Source organism: Abrus precatorius, unplaced genomic scaffold, assembly GCF_003935025.1.
Source record: "Abrus precatorius isolate BTA unplaced genomic scaffold, Abrus_2018 Scaffold7, whole genome shotgun sequence".
NCBI lineage: Eukaryota > Viridiplantae > Streptophyta > Magnoliopsida > Fabales > Fabaceae > Abrus > Abrus precatorius.
In genome coordinates this window covers 22,251,463-22,272,607 of record NW_020874417.1, presented here as the reverse complement: position 1 = coordinate 22,272,607, position 21,145 = coordinate 22,251,463, and the positions used below count along the sequence as shown (strand labels likewise).

General features: G+C 36.0%; 1 non-coding gene across 1 annotated transcript; it reads right to left on the bottom strand.

Moving 5' to 3' along the window:
* Positions 1–2,111: 2,111 nt before the first annotated feature.
* Positions 2,112–2,218, bottom strand: LOC113873936. Its single transcript, XR_003506001.1, has one exon. It is a non-coding gene; the product is annotated as a small nucleolar RNA R71 (small nucleolar RNA).
* Between the last annotated feature and the right edge of the window lie 18,927 nt (positions 2,219–21,145).

Genomic DNA, 21,145 nt, shown 5'->3' with positions numbered 1-21,145 from the left:
AGAAACGTTATTTCTCACCTTCCCTTCCAAATCTCTTTGATTCTCTCGACCCAAAACCCTATTCTACTGATTAAATTGCCTCCAAAGCCATTCGGGAACAAGATTGAAGGTTGAATCCGTGTGGGGAACGCTTGAAAGTGAGTTTTAATGGTTAGGGTTTTTGTTTTTCCTCCCTTTTCCCTGTTTTCGCGATTTTCTTGGGTTCTCATGGAATTCTTTTATGTATTCAGGATGAAGTCCATGTGAGGAGCCTTCCTATTGTTGATTTTGTGTGTGGGTCTTCGTTTGAGGTAAGGGGGGACTCTACCCTATCTCATTTTGTTTAGAAATTCATTTATTCTCTATGCATTATAATGTGGCTGAAATGGAATGTGAGAATATGTGTGTTTTGACGAATTTGTTATGTTGGACATGGTTAAATTGTGTATGCTTGAGTGACTTAATGGGTACAAACTCGGTTGAAATTGTTGTGTGTGTTGGAAATGCTGTATGTTGAATGGAATGTGAATGACTAATTGTACCGTGTGCTTGAACGGTGAATATTGTGTGTGTGGTTGAAATGAATTATGTTGTAAATGCATATGGGCATGTGTGCCATGTATTGAGAACAATTACTGCGAACGAATGTGGGCCTAAGAGCCGTGTAAAATAAATGATTGTGGGCTTTATGCCGTGAATTGTGACTAAATGCTAAAATATGTGTGGATGGGCGTGTTAATGCCGTTATATTATGCTGTGAATGGTTCAGCTATACATTGGGAGTGTGGAAGATGGGGATGGTAGAAATACCTTGGGGAAGAGAGAGTAGTAGTGACATCAACGGTGAGTGTGGGTGCACCACGGGCCACACACTCTCTTCCTGACTAGACCTCCGACCATTACCTTTGCTGAGCGACCTGTGACTGCCCACGTGGTATCCGTGAGGTGGGGCTAACCGGCGACCATTCATGGTGTAAACCTGTGATCACAGTACCACAGAGAGCGTGGCTAGGTGCAGTGAGTGCACATGTGTAAATTATTTGGTGCCATGAGTTCATTGATTATGAACTGGAATAAATGTTGTTTGTGATTACTTAGACTTGAGTAAAATATATTAGAATACCTATAGTTATGTAGGGTGAGTCTCTATGTTATGCATGTATGTGGGACAGTGTAAAGTACTCATCCTTACATTCATTTTTCAGGTAACTAAGACGACCAGAACTGGACTCTGTGAAGGAAAGATGAACTGCTATAGGACTTAGAATTTATGTTGAAATTTATGATGTAACTGGATTAGTCCTGTAGCAGTCTTTGATATAAACTTATAATCCTTTATTGTTTTAAACTATTTTATGAAGCCATGTGATGGGAATTTTAGTTAAATGAAATTTTTTAATATTTTCATTTATGCAAAATTTATTATTTAGAAATTAAATTAAGGTGTTACACACTACAAATACATATAAAATTGGGATTTTTACTAAGGATGATAATGAAATAATTTCAATGAAATTGACCCAAGCACCATAAATTTTAAATCCAGCCTTTAAAATCTTTTACACAATTTAGTTATCACAAATTACAATTTGAATAAAATAGTACATTTTTTAAACATTTCTAATCTCTACAGAGCAGCCTTCCCTTCAATACCCTTGGACTATGATTCTAGGACAGGTAGACACCTTTCTCTCTTGACATCCATCACCTGAAAATATTAGTAAAGGTGAGTATCTCCCGCCCCACTAAATATTTGGTTTAACATAAATAAATACTCACATGCATAGACAGTACTTAATAACACCAATCAACATGGATTAATTCACAATAACACTCAAATCATAGTTGTATTATCACAAAATAATACACGTAAGATAAACAACCAATCACATTCGCTAACTTTCATTACATGCATCTGCTTACTATCATGCACGTCACAATACATGTTTTACACCATGTTAATCGATATGTCACCACACATGTTTCCCAATCACACCCGTCGATTGTTTCCATTTTCTCTGAGAGACAAGGCTAAATGCTGGTTACCAGCATAACCACAAGGAAGTGTTACCACTTGGACAGAGCTTGTACACCAATTCTTAACCAAGTACTTCCCTCCATCCAAAGATGCCAAACTGAGAGGAGAAATTACATCCTTCATGTAGCAGGAAGGAGAATCATTATATAAAGCCTGGGAAAGGTATAAGGAACTACTGAGAAGGTGTCCACATCACTGTATTCCAGATTGGATGCAATTGGAGACTTTTTACAATGAAATGAATACAACAACAAGAACCATGGTGAATGCTGCTGCAGGAGGCTCTTTAAACATGAAATCTTTAGAAGAAGCTCAGAGAATCATTGAGATGATGGCATCATCGATGTACCAGAACTCAAACTCAAGAAATGCAGGGAGAAGTACTGGATATAAAGCCATATCTTAGAAACTTTTTTTGCACAGAATCAGTTGCAAAACCAGATGTTTTTAGAACAAATAGCTGCCTTGACTCAACAGATCAGCAATCTACAATCTGGAAGTGTGGGAATAAATCAACTAAGCTGTGATTTTTGTGGAGGAAATCATGCCAATTGTGCATGTGATGCATATACAAGTGAACCACAAGAACAAGTGAATTACATAGGAAATTTTTAGAGACAACAACCTTCATTTCCACCTGGATTTCAATATTCGAATAATAGAAATCAGCAATACTCTAATTGGAATAATCAATATTCTGCTACCAAGAATTCTAACTTTAATTTGCCTTTTCCAAATGCAGGTCCAGTAGCACAGCAACCTTATTTCCAAAGGAATCCAACCACTCAACCTCAAGGAAATCAAAAGTTTGCCAAGCCTATGACTGAAAGGTTGACTGAGATAGAGGAAATCATGCTACAATTCATGAAAGTAACTCAAACAAACTTCAAGAATCAAGAAGCTTCTATGAAGAAGTTGAAAACACAAATTGGACAGCTAGCTGTACAACTGTCTAGCAGAGATAAAGGGAGATTTTCAAGCAACACAGTAATAAACCCAAAAGAGCAATGTCAAGCCATAACTACAAGGAATGGAGCTGTAGTTGCAAGTCCCAAACCTGCAGAGAAGAAAGCAAGTGATGCAGCGGAAGAGAGAAGAATAGAACAAGATCTGCAATAAGGAAATTTCAAGTTATTGAAGAGAGAGCATTTAGAAGAAAAGGTAGAAGTTCCTATAAATTCTGAGAGGAAGACCAAGAAGCAACTTTTAAAGAAGCTTGCAAGCCAATAGATCCAAAAAGGTACAAGAGACTACCTTACCCTCAAAGAGTACAAAATCCAAAACAAGAGGAACAATTTGAGAGATTTCTGAATACGTTTAATAAATTACAAATTAACATTCCTTTTGCAGAAGCTTTGGAACAGATGCCATCATATGCAAAGTTTATGAAGGAATTACTCTCCAGAAAAAGAAAGCTAAAGCATGATAAGACAGTGCCATTGACAGAGGAATGCAGTCCCATTCTAAAAAGAAAGCTACCTCAAAAACTTAAAGATCTAGGATCCTTCAGCATACCTTGTGAAATAGGATAATGTATTGTAAGAAGAGCATTGTGTGACTTGGGAGCAAGCATTAACTTAATGTCTTTAGCTATCATGAAGAAATTGAGCATAGAAGAAGTGAAACCAACCAACATTACGCTACAACTAGCTGATAGATCATACACTTATCCATATGGAGTTGTGGAAGATCTATTGGTTAAAGTTGATAAGTTCATTTTTCCTGCAGATTTTGTAATTCTGGACATGGAGGTAGATGCCAACATACCCTTGATCCTAGGTAGACCATTTCTTGCAACAGGAAAAGACTTATTGATGTGAAAAAAGGAGAGCTCATGCTTAGAGTTCAAGATGAAAAGGTAGTGTTTAATGTTTTTGAAGCATTGAAATATCCAGTTGAAGATAATACATGCATGAGAGTAGACATATTGGATTCTCTTATTACACATTATCCTATTGATGAAAATTCTGTGTTGAGAGAAACCATAGCTGCAAAAAGTATCAAATTTGTGATTCATAGAGAAGAACATACTATGGAAATTGAGCAACAATTGGAAGCTTTACGAATGCTAACCCTTGCAGAAAACTCAGTCAAAGAAGAGCTAAAAAAGGAAATGAAAGAAGAGCAAATTCAGAAGTTAGAACTCAAGTAGTTGCCTTCTTACTTGAGATATACTTTCTTGAATCAGAATCACGAAAATCCAGTCATCATTAGCAATGAACTCAAGGAGGAAGAAGAGGAAAAGCTGCTGAGAATTCTGAGAGAACACAAATCAGCAATAGGCTGGAGCATTTTAGATTTGAAAGGTATAAATCCATCTTTTTGTAAACATAAAATTTTATTTGAAGAAAAATTTAAGCTAGTTGTGCAGCCTCAAAGAAGGTTAAATCTAGCCAAGAAAGAAATGGTAAAGAAAGAAGTCATGAACTTGCTAGATGTAGGGATTATTTATCCAATTTCAGACAGCCAATGGGTTAGTCCAGTCCAAGTTGTCCCTAAGAAAGGAGGGATGACAGTTTTACCTAATGAGAAAAATGAGCTAAAACCTACTAGAACTGTCACTGGCTGGTGCATGTGTATTGACTACAGGAAATTGAATGATGCAACTAGAAAGGATCACTTTCCACTACCATTTGCTGACCAAATGCTGGAAAGACTTGTTGGACATGCATTCTATTGTTTCCTTGATGGATACTCAGGCTACAATCAAATAGCAGTGGACCCTATGGATCAAGAAAAGATTGCATTCACGTGTCCATTTGGAGTTTTTGCATACAGAAGAATGTCATTCAGGTTGTGCAATGCTCCTGCTACATTTCAAAGGTGTATGTTGTCTATCTTTTCTGATTTAGTAGAGAAAATTATTGAAGTGTTTATGGATGACTTTTCTATTTTTGGAAATTCATTTGATGATTGTTTGGCTAATCTGTCCACTATTTTGCAGAGATGTCAAGATACTAACCTTGTGTTGAACTGGGAAAAGTGTCATTTCATGGTCCAAGAGGGCATTGTCCTTGGCCATAAAATTTCAGAAAAAGGAATGGAGGTGGATCAAGCAAAAAAAAAAGTTATTAGTAAACTGCCTCCACCAATTAATGTCAAGGGAGTTAGGAATTTTTTAGGTCATGCAAGCTTTTATAGGAGGTTTATCAAAGACTTTTCAAAAATTGCAAAACCTCTTAGTGATTGACTTGTGAAAGATGTTGATTTTGTATTTGATGATGCTTATTTGCATGCATTTTCTATTTTAAAAGAGAAACTTATTTCTGCACCTATTCTTGCAAAACCTGATTGGAATTTAATTTTTTGAATTGATGTGTGATGCAAGTGATAGTGTAGTAGGTGTTGTTCTAGGACAGAAAAAGGATAGAAAATTTCATGTCATTTATTATTCCATCCAAGTTTTAAATTCGGCACAAGTAAACTACATAACTACTGAGAAAGAACTCATTGCCATTGTATTTGCTTTTGACAAATTTAGATCATATTTGATGGGAACAAAAGCCATAGTGTATACTGACTATTCTGCACTTAAATATCTGCTATCTAAGCAGGATGCCAAGCCAAGATTGTTGAGATGGATTCTCTTGCTGTAGGAATTTGAATTGAAAATTAGAGATAAAAAGAGAAAGGAAAATGGGGTAGCTGATCATCTGTCCAGATGTCCATTGGAAAGTCTAACCCCTAACTCCTTAGCAATTAATGAAGAATTCCCAGATGAAAGACTCTTTGTAGTAGAAGACATGCCTTGGTTTGCTGATATTGCAAATTTTAAGGCCACTCAACTCATTCCAAAGAGACTCACTTGGCAGTAAAAGAAGAAATTCTTACATGACAGCAAATTCTATGCGTGGGAAGACCCTTATTTGTTCAAGATTGGGGTGGATGGTCTACATAGGAGGTGTATCCCACAAAGTGAGGAAGCTGAGATATTGTGGCATTGCCACAATTCAGACTATGGAGGCCACCATGGAAGTTCAAGAACTGCTGCAAAAATCTTGCAAGCAGGATTTTTCTGGCCTACACTCTTCAAAGATGCTAAGAAATATGTTGAAAGCTGTGATAAGTGTCAAAGGACAGACAACATTTCTAGGAAGCATGAGTTGCCATTGACAAACATTTTAGAAGTGGAATTATTTGATGTATGGGGGATTGACTTCATGGGACCTTTTCCCACATCATTTTCTCATGAAAATATCCTAGTGGTAGTTGATTATGTTTCTAAGTGGGTGGAAGCCATTCCAATAAGAACAAATGATGCCAAGGTAGTGTTCTCTTTTATAAGAAGGAACATCTTTGCAAGGTTTGGAGTACCCAGATTTCTAATAAGTGATGCAGGTGCATATTTCTGCAACAAACACCTTGAGTCAGTACTAATGAAGTATGGTGTGAAACACAAGGTTGTTACTCCATATCATCCACAAACAAGTGGACAAGTTCAAGTATCAAAAGAGAAATCAAGTAGATCTTGGAAAAAGTAGTGAATAATTCAAGGAAAGATTGGTCAAAGAAGTTAGATGACTCTCTATGGGCATATATGACTGCCTTTAAGACTCCAATTGGTATGTCACCCTACCAATTAGTCTTTGGAAAGGCATGTCACTTACCTTTGGAGTTCGAACATAAAGCTTATTAGACTACTAAATGGGTGAACTTTGATTTAACAAGTGTTGGGAAGAAGAGAATTTTACAATTACATGAATTGGAAGAGTTTAGACAGCAAGCCTATGAAAATGCAAAGCTGTATAAAGATAGAACCAAGAGAATTCATGATAAGTTCATTCTGAAAAGAGAATTTGAACCTGGACAGCAAGTGTTATTGTTCAACTCTAGACTGAAACCATTTTCACGGAAACTTAGATGAAGATGGTCTGGACCTTTTTTAATCAAAGAAACATCTCCCTTTGGAGCAATTCTAATTGAGGATCAAACGACAGGTAGAGAATTCAAGGTCAATGGCCAAAGGTTGAAGGTTTATCATGGAGAGGAATTTGCAAGGAATATCTCCTATGTCAAACTGGTTTCTCTTGAGTGAGGAACATTTAACGTCAAGCTAGTGACGTTAAAAGAGTGCTTTGTGAGAGGCAACTCACATTTCTGAACCAATTTAAGCTTTTTGCATTGCATTTGAATTTTCATTATTCATTTTGTTCAATTTCTACAATTTCATTTCTGTGATTCTACTGCATTAGTATTTTGGGGTTGAGCTGATACATGAATTGAGATTTGATGTTATGAGTGTGTATTGAGAGGATTAGAGTTGAATAAGTGAGCTATTTGAGGTTTTAGAGATCTTTGATTGATGAAAGGAGTCACTATTTTGTAGGAAAGAAGTCATGCAGAGACTGCATTTTGATGTTCCCCTCTGGAACAATCACTTTTGCTATAAAAGTCATCATATAGAGGCATCAAGAGTAACACACTCCTCTGGAACACTCACTCTTACTGATAAGAGTGACCATGCAGAAGTCTGAAGAAGAAACCTCCCTCTGGAGCACTCACTTTCCCTGAAAAACGTGGCCATGCACAGCTACATATGAGATATCCCTATATGTGTTCTCCCTTTCATTGATAAAAGTAATAACGCTCAGGAAATAAGCTTGCGCATTGTCACTTTGCTCAGCAATAGTGACAATGCGCATTTCAATAATAAAATCAACCTCTCTGAAACGCTCACTTTGCTTAAAAATAGTAACCACGCTGGATGCTTTTAACATTGTAACGTTTACTTTTCAATTTAAGAGTGATCACGTGCACACGCATGGCTATAAATATTGCTTAAAGTGACCACGTACACACACTCTCATCCCTAAAACTCACATTTCCCTCTGCGCGCTCTCTGATTTTTGCCCTCTGTGTGTCGACCTAGAAGAAATTTCTCTTTCCCACACATTTTGCATCTTCTTTCCAGGTACACTTCTGTTCATTTCTGCAAATCTGTGGTTAGGGTTCTCTGTGTTTGAAAGTTTTGGGAAAATGTCGAATAGGGCAAATGGGACAATGTTCTGATGTTATTTGATTTAAACAGGGAACTAAAAGACACTGTGACTAGGTTTTCACTATATTTTATGCTTTCATTAGAAGATTCGAACCTGCATTGTACATGTACATGAACAAATTTTCTATAGAAATTGAGTCGACCTAAAAAGGCTTCAGTGAAAATGTTTGAATTGAAATTGTTGAATATGATTATCTGAAATTATCTGCTGCTCTGTAATATGATTGAATGTTGGAAAAATTTCATGATAATTAGTTCTGCATTATTTTGATGCAACACCTTTTTACTGAAAATAAGTAGATTAAGGAGTTGTGTTGAAATTTATTTGAAACCTGAAAGTGTCCTTTTGTGTTACCCTGTTGTGTTGTGATAGTATGCATTGTAAACTTGCAATTTAGGGATAAAAATTAAAAAACTCTCTTAGTTTGATTGCTCAATGCTGTGCATATGTAATTTTGCATCTGTGTATGAATAATTGACATATCCTGAAAGCAGATTGCATTATAACTTGTTAAAATTGATTTTTTGTAACCTGTTAAATTGATTTTTCTGCAGCAAACTGAAAATGGCAAGAACTTCCAACAATACTCCAGTAGAATCTTCCAGGGGCACTCCAAGATCAAAGAGGGGTAGAATGGATAGAGCTTCAGCTTCAAGGCCTCTAGAAATGCATGATCCCAAATTTAGGAGCCTTGCCCATGAGAACTACTTTAGGGCCAATATTCTAAGAAGAAAGATCATTCCATACAGGGCATTTGAAATTGCTGCAGACAATTACCCCTGAGTACAAGGAGGAAATCCAGAAAAGGGAGTGGGACACCTTCTATTCACTGGCTGGCATGGGCTGGAGGGAAATTACACAAGAGTTCTATGCCAATGCCATGAGATTTAAGAGAGATCAAATTCCTAAATATCATACAATGGTCAAGGGGATGAGAATTGACTTCACTGCTGCTAACATCAACAGGGTGCTGAATATGACCACTGAGAAGCAACCTGGACAACTCGAGTTCAGTGTCTTCAAGAACAGCCCTGACAAGGACTATGTGAAAATTTTGTAGAGGATTGGAAGGCCAGGAACAACTTGGCAGCTGAACCAGGCCAAGAAGCCTAAGTGCATCACCACCAAAAATCTGTTACCATTTGCTAAAGTTTAGAGCACCTTTATCCTGAACTCTTTCATGCCAGTCAAGCATAGTTCAACACTGGCAGTAAAAAGAGCAGAACTGCTATTTGCTATTGTCAATGACATGTACATTGATGTGGGAGATGTGATCAGTGAATGTATTCTGAATATTCTGAAAACAAAGAGAGATTCACTGGCTTTTCCTTCTTTAATAACTATACTTTGTGAGGATATGGAGTAGAGATTGGTGATTACCAAGAGAATATCAGAGCTGTACCCTTTATCTCAGTTGCAATGGTGAAGGAGATCTATGCAACTACATCCTACACTTCAAAAGCTCCTATCCCTTCTCAGTTTCAGAAAGAAAAACCAATGAAGATGAAGGACACACTAAATTTGATGGTTGAAAGGCAGAGTCAGTTGGCTGAGAGGCAGAATGAACTCTATAGCAGTGTCATAGCTGGAATCATGTTGCTAGTGTCTGTTTTGTTGAACATTGGTCAAAAGATGGGAATGACCAAAGATGAGATGTACTACACACCAGATTTGGCAGAAAATGCCTAGTGCCTTTGCTCCTCAATTTTCAAAGATTTGCCAATTTACAAGACTCATTTTCCACAGCCAGCTGAAGTGGAGGAAGAGGTAGATGAAGAAGAAGAGGGGGAAGAATCAGAAGAAGAAGAAGACACCTCAGATAAGCAGAAGAATAGAATAGGACTTTTAATTTCTGTTATTTAGAATTTGTGTAGATAGTTGTAATTAAATTTCAAACCTTTGGATTTGTAATTACATTTTGGGTTTAATTTTAGTTATGAACATTTCTATTTTGAATATCTACTAGTTTTGAAGTTAACTGCATTTTACTTGATAATTGATAAAATTTTGGTGTTTTGTGCAGAAGCTGTCACTATCACACAACACTCAAACACATGGATTTTGACACCTGCACAAGCTGCCATGAAAGGGGGGTTAATTCTTTACCCCTTGTTCATGAGTTTAGCTACACATACACTACAAAACTTTTAAAAAAATCACTAAAATATTAGTATAGATATTGAGCTGCATTCTATGAATTAACTACATTCTACTTGATAATTCTGTGAATTCTGATTAAATTTTTCTTTTTAAGTTGTTTTTCTCATTCTCAAAATGAGATCACACTTGTAATTTTCAAAATGAGGCAATCTTGCCATTCTGCACATATAATTCTGAAAAAGTGAATTATGAGCTTCATTGATTAACATGTTCACTTAAAAATCCTTGGTGAGACTTAAACCTCATGCATTTCTTGTTGTGTGCTAATTGATCTCATATTTTGTTGCACCTCTAGAACTTGCATTGTTTCTTGGTTGAATTTGTAAAATGTACAATTCATATATATGATGGAAGCCTTCTTTGTCATGTTAGAGCCTAAATAAACCTCCCTTGTGTTAAAAATCCTAGTTCACCCTTTTGAGCCTTTAACCTTTCATTGGTAAAACTTCAATATAATCCTTACTGAAAAACCATGAGACCTATCCAAATAAGAAAAGAGGCAATTTGTGTTTTAACCAAAGATGATTTTCAGAATTAAGTTTGGGGTGGCATATTCTGATATTGTATGACATTGCTTAAGGACAAGAAAAGTTTTAAGTTTGGGGTGGGTAACAGCAAAGTTATGAGTTATTTGAAAAAAAAAATGAAAAGAAAAGTATTGAAAAGAAGAAATAGAAAGTGTGAAAAACAGAAAGAAATTTGTGAATAAACTGATACATGAAACGCACTTGAAATACTGCAAAAATCAAAAAATGCTGTGCAGAATTGAAGGGAAGAAAAAGAGAATGCAATCTCATTCTAAATTTTGAATTTCATCTACTTGAATTGCATCTTTTTTGTTTAGAAATAACCACATTGTTTCCCAATTTGATTGACCATCTACCTGTCCCTTGACCTCAATTTTACCTAAAAAGCCCTCTTGATATGTGATTTGTTATATTTTTATAGAGGAGATTGAGAATATATGCAAGCCTATGGTAGAGTATGGTAAAAATGATGATTTAGAGAGAAAACAGTGAGCTTAAACACTATTGAGTGATGAGGCAAAAGTACTAGTGAACTGTGATCATGTTTCTTAATTTTGCTCACATGAACTTTGCTGAAATATATGAACTCAGATAGCAATTATTGCTCACAGTATGATTAATGCAGTGTGATTAGCATGATGATTGAATGGGTGAATAACTTGATTGAATTAAGAAATCAGTAGAACACAGAGTTGGAAATTGGAAATTTTGAGAAAAGCAGTCTGTTAATTGATTTTTGAAAAGCAGAGGAACTTACCTTGCTTGGTTTGATTTGCTTGAGGACAAGCAAAAATTCAAGTTTGGAGTGGTGATGAATCCACATTTTGACTAGTATTTTATTGTAGTTTTAATTCATTTGATAAAGAAAATATATTGGAAAAAGTAGAAAAACTGATAAAAATAGAACAGTTAAGGTTTTCTTTTAGATACATTGTTATTTTAGCATTTATGAATTTTTTGTGTAGAAATTAATAATTCAATCTTATTTTTGTAGGAAAATCTGAGTAAAGTTCATGAAGATGGAAGATCAATGGAAACATAGAAGAAAAGTAGCAAAACTGGATGCAAAGAACAAGGTTTAATAGAGTTGGAGCTGGGCGTGATCACTATTACTGGTGAAAGTGATTGATCTAGAGCTTAAATGTGGAGTGGAATATGTGCGTAATCACTCTTATCCACAAGAGTGAGTCTTCCGGAGAGTCTTTCAGCAGAACACAAGGCGCGTTGTCACTTTTGCTGGTGAAAGTGAACGTTCCAGACAAGTTCTAAACTTAACAAGTTACGCATTGACACTAATACTGGTGAAAGTGAACGTTCCAAAGGAACCTCATTTACAACAAATAGCATGTTATCACTTTCGCTGGTGAAAATAGATGTTCTAGAGAAGCTTCATGTTTAGCGAGTAGCGCGTTATCACTCTCGCCAACAAGAGTGATTGTTCTAGAGAGACATGTAGCTATGCAACTTACGCGTGGCCACTTTTGCTCATGAAAGTGAACACACGCACAACTCGACTTCCAGCGTTGCCACTTTTATGAAGAAAAGTGATCGTTCAAGTCTTAGAGAACACTAGATAAGTCTCCGCGTGACTATTCTTGTGAAGAAGAGTAGTAACGCGCTCATGGCGGAAAATCTATAAATTGAAGAAATACTCAGTTCTTTGGATCTTTTGTTCATTTTTCACTTCCACTTAGTTTTCTGGTGTGGAGAGAGTCTGAGAGGAAGATTAGGAACGAACATCGAGCTTCAACCTAGAGGAATCAGATTGAAGATCAATTGAAGATGACTCTTTTGCGTTCACTCTCCTCTTCTCTTTCTTTTTCTTTCTCTGCTGTATTAGTTGCGTAAATTCTTCATAGTTAGCGATTGTGGATCCAAAACAAATGTGTTGAATCGATTATGGATCTGACTTTTGAGTATTAGAATGGATTGAGTGATTGATTCTGTATTTCAAGTAGTGATTGATGGAAATTTGATTAACTAAATGCAGAGGAACTTTTGTCAATGGAAATTGAATTTGTTCTTCAAATCTGAATCAATTACCAGGATTATAGCTTTCTTAGGGATAAGAGAACTTGATCTTGCAATCTTCTGGTTTCTAACACTTAAAGCAACATTTAATTGGACCAAATCTAAGGAATTAGAGTGATTTGATTGAATGTTAGGTTCAGTGAGTTAAGGAATTAACCTTTGAATAATACAACGTGAAAATTCAATAAGATACCAAAGTGGATGATTGATTCATTCCATACTAGAAAGAATTGTAGGAAATCTTTTGATAACACGGATTCCTATTTCTCAACGATATACCATGATCAAGATAATTGACTTGAAAGTTCAGAACTTTATTGATTCAACATTGATGTTTTGGTGAAACAACTCCCTAGCTATGTTTTCCATATCTGTTAATCACACATTTGCATGTTCATTGTTCTGTTTCCTTTTTTGATTTCAATATCTATCACTTTTATTTCCAAACTCAATCTGACATTTGTGAAGCTCAACTAATTGTGGCCTTGTGAAGTGATAATTAAACACTTTTATTCCCTGAGAATGATACTTGGGACTCTAACACAATTTTATCATTTTTATAACTTGCTACATCAACACTAGCACACTTGCTAGTCAAATTTACTTCTCTTCTGAAGTGTGACAGGTGCACTGCTTATAGATGTTGGAGTTCTCATATGCTTCTCTATGAACCTCCTCCAACTCTTGTAATTGATGATTCTTGTGTGAACCAATTGCATCCAAATCCAGATTACATTTCTTGATCACCTAGAATGCCCTATGCTCTACTTCTAATAGTAAATGACATGTCTTGCCAAAAATAACTTGATAAGGAGACATTTCTATAGGTGTCTTGTAGGTGGTCCTGTAGGCCCAAAGAGCTTCCTCTAAACATAAACTCCAATCTTTCCTGTTAGGTTGGACGGTCTTCTCCAGAATTTGCTTTCTTTCCTAATTGGAGATCTCTGCCTGTCTGTTAGTTTAGAGGGTGGTATGGTGTGAAAACTCTATGCATAACCCCAAACTTCCAAAGTAAGGCATCCATGATGCGATTGCAAAAGTGTGATCCTTGGTCACTTATAAATGCTTTAGGAAATCCAAACCTGCAAAAAATATGTGACTTAATAAAATCTACAACAACACGAGCATCATCATTATGAGTGGTATTTGCCTCCACCCACTTGGAGACATAGTCTACTGCTAACAAAATATAAACAAAGCCAAATGAAACAAGAAAGGGACCCATAAAATCTATACCTAATAAATCCATATTTTATAAGTATTTTACTTTAGTTCTAATGCATTTGATAAAGAAAATATGTTGGAAAAAGCTGGAAAACTCATAAAAATAATAGAAAGTTCAAAGTCTTTCCTAAATACATAGTTGTTTAGATTTTAGGAATTTTCTATGTAAAAAGTAATGATTTAATCATATTTTTGTAGGAAATTTTGAGCTATGTTTGTAAGATTGGAAGATCAAGGGAAAGATAGAAGAAAAGTGGCAAAAATTGGAAACAAAGAACAAGGTCTGTTAAAGCAAGAGCTGGGTGTGATCACTTTTCCTGGCAAAAGTGATTGTTCCAGAGCTTAACATGGAAAGATGACCTATGCGTTATCATTATTGTTGATGATAATGATCGTTCCAGAGAGCTTTCAAGCACAGTAAGGTGTGCGTGATCACTTTTGTTCACAAAAGTGATCGTTCCAGAGAGAGCTCCAGCATAGCAAAGATACGCGTGATCACTTTTGTTCACAAATGTAATTGTTCCAGAGAGAGCTCTAGCATAGCAAAGATGCGCAAGATCACTTTTGTTGACTAAAGTGATCGTTCCAGAGAAGCCTCTAGGAAAGAAAGATGTGTGTGATCACTTTTGTTCACTAAAGTGATTGTTCTAGAGAAGCCTCTAGGAAAGCAAGTTGCGCGTTATCACTTTTGTTCACAAAAGTGATTGTTCTAGAGAACCTTCCATCATACCAAAGTTGCGTGTGTCTACTTTTACTTACAAAAGTGAACACGCACAAACCTTGAACCTCTACATTGCTACTTTCATGAAGAATAGTGATCGTTCCAGTGCTAAAGATTATTAGCAAGGCCTCTACGTTGCTACTATAGTGAAAAATAGTGACCACGCCAGAAAGGCGGGAATTCTATAAATACGAATTAGCTCAGATTTGAAGATGCTTCTTCGTTCATCTTCTTCTTCTCTTTCTTTCTCTTTTCATTTTGTAATGGTTGGTTAAACTCTTTGTAGTTAGGGATTGTGAATCTAAAATGGAAGTGTTGAATTAATTTTGGATCTAAACTTTGAGTGCTGGATTGGATTGAGTAATTGATTCTACTTTTCAAGTAGTTGTTGAATGAAAATTTGATTAACTAATTACAGAGGAACTTTTATCAATGGAAGTTGAACTTGTTTCTTAGATCTGAATCAATTACCAAGATTATTGGTTTCTTAGGGATAAGACATCTTTATATTGCAATCTTTTGGTTTCTAATGCTTAATGCAACATTTAATTGAACCAGATCTAAGGAATTAGAATGATTGAATTGAATGTTAGATTCATTGAGTTAAGGAATTAACCTTTGATTAATATATTGTGAAACTGATCGTCATTCCATCTAAGTACTTGCAAGTTCAGAACTTTATTGAATCAATATTGAAGTTTTGGTGAAACAAGTCCCTAACTATGTTTTCTACATCTGTTAAATACACGTTTTCATGATCTTTGTTCTATTTTGTTTTCTGAGTTTAATATTTGTTGCTTGTGCTTCCAAACTTCAACTAAATTTCGTTAAGCTCAACTAATTGTGGACTTGTGAAGTGATATTTGAGAATTCTATTCCCTGAGGACGATATCTGGGACTCAAACTGAATTCCAAATTTTATAACTTGCTACAATAACACTTGTACACTTGCTAGTCAAAATTACTTTTGTTGAGAAGGTGACAATACCTCATACATCAAACACCTCACAGAAAAGAAGAGGTACTTGGGGCATCTCATTCCTACACAAGATATTTCTAGTCCTTTGGCACCGCTTACATGTCTTACAGAAGATGTGTGCATCCCGAAACACGGTAGGCCAATATAGTGCAGAATCTAAGATCTTCTATGTTGTACGCTAAGGTCCAAAGTGTCCACCACAAAGCAAAGAATGGCAAAATATAAGCAAAGACTGAAATTTAGGTTCACGTGCACATCGTTTGATGATCTTGTCACTGCACAGCTTCCATAAGTATGGATCATCTCAAAAGTATGTATGAATCTCATTGGCAGCCAAATAATTCACCGTGTCTGTATACTAACGATCATGTCCTATGATGTGGTAAAAGTGCTTATCTGGAAAGGTATCATGGATGGAAAGATCCTCAAGTGGTTGCTAAATTTTGCTCAAATAATCTGCCACTAAGCTTTCTGCGTCACTTCTATTTTTGATCTCATTGTCAAATTCTTGTATAAGAAGCATAATCTGACTTCTTAAGCACGTACCTCAAAGCTGCATAATCAGAGAAAAAATAACTTTAGAGCCAAGTAAATATGAATAGAATTTATCTAAAGCAAAAACAATGGCTAAAAGCTCTTTTCCTGTAATGGTGTAGTTTGCTTATGCTTTATCTAAGGTGCAAGAAGCATAGGCTATGACATGTGGTTGCTTTTCCACTTTCTGACCAATGACAACACCCACTGCAAAGTTTGAGGCATCACACATAAGCTCGAATGGAATCTCCCAACTCAGAGGTTGAATGATAAGAGTGGAAGTGAGGCACTTCTTTGGCTCATCAAAAGCATCCTTGTAAGTCTATTAAAGATGAAATCAACATCTTTCTGCAAGAGGCTAGACAATGGAGATTCAATCTTGCTGAAATCTATCACAAAAATTAGAGAACTAACTAGCAAGTGTACTAGGTAGTTGTAGCAAGTAATAAAATTTGGAAATCAATGTGAGTCCTAAGTATCATCCTCAGGGATTAGTTCTATCAATTACCACTTCACAAATCAATAACTTGAGCCAAATGAGTTTGGAGTGTTTTGAATCATTAACAAACAAAAACAATAAAGTGCAAAAATCTAAAAAATATAGCAAAACAAAATACGAATTTTATATTAAAATGCTATATGGAAAATAGTTAGGAATCACTTCACCAGATTTTCTATTGCAAAGGAATAATGTTCTGGACTCTTAAGAATTCTAATTGATTGATAATCAATTTCATTTCTTTAACCAAAGGACAATTCCTTGCCTCATTGATCCTAATACCTAATTAAACCTCCCTAATTCCTTAGGTGAAATTCAATCAAATATTGCATTAAGTTCTGGAAATTATAGGATTACTAGATTATGATACTTATTCCTAAGATCTCAATAACCTAGTCATATGATTCAGATATGAGAAATAAACTCAATTTCCATTGATAAAGATTCCTCTAGGTTCAATTGAATGAAGGATTAATTCATAACTGCATTAAGAACAGAATCACATACTCAATTCAATCAAAACCTCAAGGTCCAAATCCAAAATTACATCACAATATCAAATCTAGATCCATGGATCCCTAACAAAAAGAAATCAGAACATGTTCCTAAAAGAAATTTAATGAAGGATTAGTTCACAACTGCATTAAGAACAGAATCACATGCTCAATTCAATCAAAACCTCAAGGTCCAGATCCAAAATTACATCACAATATCAAATCTGGATCCATGGATCCCTAACAAAAAGAAATCAAAACATGTTCCTAAAAGAAAAAGAGACAGAAAGAATATAAGAAGAGGAGCTACAAAATTTCTTCATAAATTTAATCCCCAGCCTGATTCCTCAAGGTCCAGAGCTTGGAAGTCGCCCCCAATCTTCCTCTCTAACTCTCCTAAGGTGTAGAAATGAAAAGAAAACAAAAAATGGCCAAAGACTCTTAATCTGAACTCTTAACAGCTATTTATAATTTTTCCCGCCACCTTCCACGTTGATACTTTAATCACTGAGAGTAATAACGTAGAAAACCTTCCAGAAGCTTCTAAGGTTGAGATAGGAACTCCAAACATCCAAAGTTGTCACTTAAAAGTGATTTTCAAAATTCTGTTATTTTGCATGGACACTTTCAGCAGTTAGAGTGTCCACGCGCATGTGTTCTGTGCAAATAAGCCTTGTACGTAGCTACTTTAAGTGACCAGAGTGTCCACGCGCAACTTTGAGTAGTTACTTTCAGTGGTTAGAGTGTACACTCAATTCTGCGCGTGGCTACTCTCAGCACTTAGAGTGGACATTCTCTGTGCGTGTACTTTTCATCAATTTTTTTCTTCAAAGTGTTAACTCTATGTACCCAAAGTTGCTACACCCAACACATATCACTTTATTCTTGATCTTTTGAGCTTAAATCTTCCACTTTCTTCAATTGAATCTTCTTCAATCCTTATCCTCAAGACTCTTAGCTTAGAATCTCCTGCAAAACTAACAAAATTACATCAGAATTCTATTAAATTCACACAATTTGAATTATTAAAGATAAATATTGACTTTTCTGAATATTTATATATTTTTGTGTAGTTTTCACCTTCCAAATTACATTTTCTATCAAAAACAACCTAGAAAACTACTTAAAAACCTATTAAAATCTACATTCATCAAAATCCATGTTAACAATTACATCAATCTTAGCTCTATCAGCCTCAATACCCCTATTTGACACTACATGCCCCAATACAGTCCCCTCGGTCACTATAAAGTGGCATTTCTCATAATTTAGAACCAAATTGACCTGTATACACCTATCAATTACACTAGACAAGCTATCTAGATATGCATCAAATGAAAAACCATAAATAGTAAAATCGTCCATGAATACTTCAAGCGATGTCTCTAGGAAATCCACAAAAATGCTCATCATACACCTCTGAAAAGTGTCAGGTGCATTACACAGTCCAAATCACATTCGTTTGTAACCAAAGGGTATCGAAAGGACAAGTAAAGGTGGCCTTATGCGGATTCTCTGAGGCTATGTGTAACATCCTCATGCTTGCTCCCTCTATGTTCATGTGTGTAATGCAATTTTCTCTTTTTTTCAAAGATAATTCAATGTAGTTTACAAAATTTTATGATTTTAGTTAAAGAAGTTTTAAGATAAAAGTATTTATTTTATTTCATTCAAATAATTCGTCGGTATGTGTTTTATTTTTTTGAAAGATGGATCTCAATGCTTCAACAAGGTTTTTCAAAATTTTAATTCGTAGAATGAATTGTGAAATGACCAAACTATCCTCAAAATATCATGCATGCATGAGATAGTGGCGATAGGTGACAAAAGGTGGTGAGACCTTGCATGCGTCACACCATGTGGCAACTATGTGTTGACAAAGGAAGAAGCCCTTGCATGCGTGACACCATATGCCAACCATGTGTCGAAGAAGGAAGAAGCCCATGCATGCACCATGTGTGACTTTGCATGTGTTGAAGAACGAGGGAATGCCATGTGTCAAAAAAGGAAATAATGTTGCATTGGTGCAAATGCCATGTGTTGAATGGTGAAGGAATGTAGAATTTGGTGAGATACCTTTCTCCCTCATTATGTAAGCTCTCTCTCACACTTTCTCTCAGTTCTCTCTTCTCTCCACCATTTCTCTTCATTTTTCGGTGACCTTTGGGCTGGAAACCGCCACCCTTCACGGTCAAAGCCTTAAACACTTCCCTCTCCACGCATAAGCCAAGGTTCTTACACCTCCTCCATGAAAAAGCTTAAAACCTTCCTCATTGCATCCATTGTGTGAGACAATTTTTGACCCTCTAAACTTGTTTTTCTGCATCCAATAACCGCATACTTAAATTGTGCAATGTAAGAGCTTTCAAGGGCAAGTGGTTTCACTCAAAACGGATATTGGATTCACAAGTTGTGGTGAAAACAGTTGTAACACCTTAATTTTAATTTTCAAATAAATAAATTTCACAAAAATGGGAATAATAAAAATTTTCATTTAAATAGTTTCTAATGCATATAGTTCGGTAAAGTATTTAAAAATCAAAGGAGGGTTACAAGTTTGCATCAAATAAGTACTACAGGACCAAATTAAATACATCAAATTTTAAAAGTCAATTTTCTAAGTCCTGTAGTAGTTTCATCCTTCCCGTTCACTAAGTCTGATGCTCATCATCTTGGTCACCTGAAAAATAAATGTAAGGGTGAGTACTCTACACTATCACACACACCTATACAAGCATAGTCTCACCTTGCATATTCCACACATTTTCTAACATAATTTAAATCACAATTCAACAAGTAAAAGGTACTAATTCCATCATTCCATTTTCACTCACAAACAGGTGCGCTCACTGCACCATCAAACAGTTATCATACAACACCCACATGTGCTCACTGCATGCTACCCACGCTCACTATGGCACTATAATCACAGTTTTTCTGATGCCCTTAACCTCAGGGACTTACTCAGTTCACATTGTGGATGGTCGCCAGATAGCTCCCGCTCCACAGATAGCTCCCGCTCCACAGATACAACATGTGAGGTATTGAGCCCCCCAAGCAAAGGTGTTAGCCAGAGGCCGAGTCAGGAGGAAAGTGTGTGGCCTGTGGTGCAGCCACGCTTACTACTGGTGTCACCACCACCCTCTCTTTCCTAAGGTATCTCTACTGCCCCCATCTTCCACATCCCCAGTGTATCTCTAAATCATTCATAGTTTTCAATCATTCATAGTTTTCAATCATTCCAAACATCATCACAATAATGTCCAACATGCCATTCACACACATTTCTAACCATTCAAATTATCGGCATCAATTGATGGCATGTTAGCACACATATTCACTCACATTCTCAATCAAGAGCATGCCAGCATATGTTCAACCATATTATATCCAACCACACAATTTCTATCCTAATTTTGCCGCAATCAAGTTAGTTCATCATGCATTATACACAACATCAATCATACTTATATTCCACACAAGGTTCCTATTACAATCCAATCACAATCAAATCATTTCCTCACACATAATATCAACTGACGCTTAATATGTCATGTCTAGCACGAAAATCCATCAAAATACACATGTTCCTACATCCTATCTCAACCACATTACAACATATAGCAAATAAATGGATTTCCAATCAAAATGAGATAGGGTAGAGTCCCCCTTACCTCTAATTGAAGACCCACAACACCAATCAACAAAGAATGTGCTCCCCACACGAATTTCATCCTAAACACATGGAAAACTCCATGAGAAACCGAGAAATCAAGAAGAGGAATGAAAAACTGAAACCTTAATTCTTAAAACTTACTTCCAAGCACCCCAAACATGATTCCAACCTTCAATGTTACACCCAAACTGCTTTGGAGACAATTTAATCGGTAATAATGAGTTAGGAAACGAGAGTATAGAGACAGGGTTCAAAGGGAGGAGTGGGAAAATGAATTTCCCAAA